Source organism: Delphinapterus leucas, chromosome X (assembly GCF_059928025.1).
Source record: "Delphinapterus leucas isolate spDelLeu-1000000601 "Yukka" chromosome X, BTC_Dleu_Yukka2, whole genome shotgun sequence".
Lineage (NCBI taxonomy): Eukaryota > Metazoa > Chordata > Mammalia > Artiodactyla > Monodontidae > Delphinapterus > Delphinapterus leucas.
Window position 1 is genome coordinate 44,583,104 of NC_143150.1, and position 4,184 is coordinate 44,587,287.

The following is a 4,184-nucleotide window of genomic DNA, read 5'->3' on the forward strand; positions in this document are numbered from 1 at the left end:
TGCAACAGATCAAACTTTCCACTGTGGTTAAAGTTGAGGTATTAAGAAAGACAAGAGACTCTGTGGTTCTAGGCCTACTGAAAAATGTCCTAGTTCGGGGTAAAGAATTGTAAGAGAAGACAGTTATTCGTGCAGGTCACTGCGTCTCATGCAACTGTGGAGAATTATTTGTGGGACACATAAATTCAGGAGACAAAAAAGGAGGCATATCTTTATTTAAAATAGAGCCTATTATAAAACTTTACGCTGGATTTAGGAAACATCTCCATGTAGTCATAGGATGGAATCTGACACCAAGACCTGATATAGTTGTTATAATTAGATACAGATGAGCAGATCAACAGTGCAAGATGCAGAACAATTTTATCGAGCCTAACTATGCTCACCTGATGGTGATTGGGGTCAACTTTTTTGACCAAAAGTCCAATTCTGGCCTCCTCATTATCCCTCTTAAGTCAGATTTTGCTCCTGTCAGACCTGATAACTCAAAGCAATCATTCTTTCTCTGAGATGATGATCCGGAGTTCCTCAGGACCTTTTGAAAACATTTAGTTACATCAGTGGGGCCCTGTCACCACGCTCTACTGTATATCATGGGGGCGGGGAAGAAACTCTATGGTTAAAGATCTGTGTATCTGGGGTCCAGTTTAGGCATTACATTTATCAGGCACTGTGTTTAGGCAGCGTGATAAACCATTTCTCTTGCATGTGATTTGGCAGGATTTCACGGGAACAAATTTTCCTTCTTTTATCTTTTTTGTTTTGAGGTGGCCACTTTGGGAGTTGGTGCCAGTGGTTTTAGGAAGAGGAGTGGCTTTATCTAACACAGAGAAGTGGGAAAGGGGAGCAACAGAACAGGTGTGATGCTGTTTACCTAAAGGTAAATACTCAAATTCTTCTGGTTCTAACACACATATGTACAACTGAACTAGATGTCCTATGTGACTTTACTTTCAGAAAGCAAAGTTGACTTACCTAGCAACAGTACACAGGAGATAGCGTCAGATGGGGCTGTATCATTATGGAAATTGCATTCAGAACCTGTTTCTCTTTGTTCCTTTGTGAAATTTGTTAAGATATATGGAAGTAAGGTTATTGTCAGTGTTTTTTTTTTTTTAACATCTTTATTGGAGCACAATTGCTTTAAAATGGTGTGCCAGCCTCCGCCCTAAAACAAAGTGAACCAGCCACACATACACACAGGTTCGTTCCCATATCTCTTTCCTCTTTTGTCTCCCTCCCTCCCACCCTCCCTATCCCACCCCTCCAGGCAGTCACAAAGCACGGAGCTGATCTCCCTGTGCTATGTGGCTGCTTCTCACTAGCTATCTATTTTACGTTTGGTAGTGTATATATGTCCATGCCACTCTCTCACTTTGTCACAGCTTACCCTTCCCCCTCCCCATATCTTCGAGTCCATTCTCTGGTAGGTCTGTGTCTTTATTCCCATCTTACCCGTAGGTCCTTCATGACGTTTTTTTTTTTTTCTTAATTCCATATATATGTGTTAGCATATGGTATTTGTCTTTCTCTTTCTGACTTACTTCACTCTGTATGACAGACTCTAGGTCCATCCACCTCGAAAGAAGAGAAACGGTTGCAGTTACTGTGCTGTGGCGTAGAGTTGAATATCCCTACCCACCAACCATCACGATGTAAAATTCAACAGCCCTAGGTTGAATATAATAGGTCGAATAAGAGGCTCATCCTGTGAGGATTACCATAGCATGGAAATAGGAAATTACATCCACAATTAAAATTTCTTCTGGGCAAAGGATGGAGAGAAGTGAGAAGATAGGGATTCTGTACAGGGTGCTTATTCATAAGCTGTGTCTTTTGTCATGATATGACTCTCCAATACAATTCGGAAACCCCATCCACGTGAAAACCATTGAAAATAAAATTGTGGTTCATAGATTTTCATAGTCCTAGTCGAGAATGAACTTTTTCCTGGGCTGCTTCTTTTTATCCACTCAAACATTTTTCCATTCAAATCATAGCTCTAGAATGTGACGTCAGGAAGTTGGCAGAATAGGAGTCTCCAAATAAACATTTTGCCTAATCAGCCATGGGCGAGAGTGTTTTTGTGGGACCCCCAGTATCAAGTGAGGAAGCCCCAACACCCTGACCCTTTAAAAAAAAATTCCAAGAACAGACACGTTGAAGAGAGTAGGAAGAACAGCTTCACCCTACCAATATCAAACTTCCCGCAAGGCTACACATATCAATGCCTACATAGATGCACTAGGCCTGCAATTCCTCCCATTGGAGATAGAATGTGGTGAGCACCTGAATACCCAATGGTGCTAGACGCTGCCCAGGAATCCCACTTCTTTTTTGCCCAAACCCAGAACCCAGAGGTGATGAGCATGGCTGAATAGTCTTGGGATAGCAAGGAGAAGGGGAAAGGGCAAAGGCTCACAACAAACAGGGCACCAAGCTCAAGAAAGGGCTGCAGTTCTACTAACTGCCTCACAGACTGTACCTTACAAACCTCATAGGACCCATCACCTACAGAAGCCTTAATTTGCCCACGAGCATATCCAGCACTCTATATGCCTCTCCCCCTTAGAACCAGCATTCCGTGGACACCCCTGCAGAAGGTGCACTCATGCCTCAACAGATCATGCACATGTGCATAAAGAGAACTGGCACCACTCTGCTGGATGGTGAGAACAGACGTACCTTAAACACTTCAGGGTACCGAAATGGGGAAAATAAACAGGAGGCTGTCAGCATGTGTCCTGGCTTTGTGCAATTGAGAAAAGGCATGTATCATCCGAACACTTCCTTCACAAGATGGAACAAGAGGGGCAGAGCTGGTGAATCCACAGAAGAGGCCTCAGAGAACCCCCAGTATCCCTAGCTTGGCTGAGTGGTTCAGATGTTTCTCTCCTGAAGAAAGTCAGTAAAGCCTGATGGAAGAGATTGCTTCCTTAAATGTGAAGACACCAACACGAGATTTTCAGGGGCAGGAAAAATATAGGAAGCCCAACACCCCACCAATGATACAAGATGATTTCCCAGTAACTGACCCCATAGAAATGGAGGTCCATGAATTGCCTGACAAAGAATTCAACATGATTGTTTTAAACATGCCAAGCCAGCTGCAAGACAACTCAGTGAAATCAGAAAAGCAATACCTGAACAAAATGAAAAAGTCAACAAGGAGATAGAAATCACTAAAAGGAGCCAAAAGGAAATTATGGAGCTGAAGAATACAATGGATGAATTTAGAAATATAATAGAGAGCTATAAAAACAGACTTCATCAAGCAGAAGAAAAAATGCATGAACTCAAAAAGAAGTTATCTAATCAGAGGAGAAAAAGAAAGAATGAAAAAGAGTGGGGAAAATCGATGGGATTTTTAAAACACCATTAAATGGACTCATATATAGATGATGGGGACCCTGGAGGAGGAGGAGGGAAGAGAGAGAGAGAGAAAGAGAGAGAGAGAGAGAGAGAGAGAGGGGTGGGGGTGATTTTATTTATAGAAATAATGGCTGAAAACCACCCAACTTGTGGGAGCAACATGGACCCCCAAGTTCACAAAACTCGAAAGTCCTCGAACAGTTTCATCTCATACGAGGTTATATGAAGACACATTATACTAAAAATATCAAAAGTCAAAGAAAAGGAAAGAATTTTTTTTCTTTTCTTAACTCTCTTTATATTTTACTTATTTATTTTGAATACTTACAATCTAGAATTTTTGTCATCTCTATTAAAAATTAATTTTTATTGGCGTATAGTTGCTTTACAATGTTGTGTTAGTTTCTGCTCTACAGCAAAGTGAATTAGATATATATATATATATATATATATATATATATATATATATATATATATATATATACATATATCCCCTCTCTTGTGGATGTCCTTCCCGTTTGGTTCACCACAGAGCATTGAGTAGAGTTCCCTGTGCTATACAGTAGGTTCTCATTATCTATTTTATATATAGTAGTGTATATATGTCAATCCCAATCTCCCAATTCATCCCGCCCCTTCCCACCCTGGTATCCATATGTCTGTCCTCTATATCCGTGTCTCTATTTCTGCTTTGCAAATAAGTTCATCTGTATCATTTTTCTAGGTTCCACATATAAGGTACATATTATGATATGTTTTTCTCTTTCTGAATTACTTCACTCTGTATGACAGTCTCTAGCTCCATCCACGTC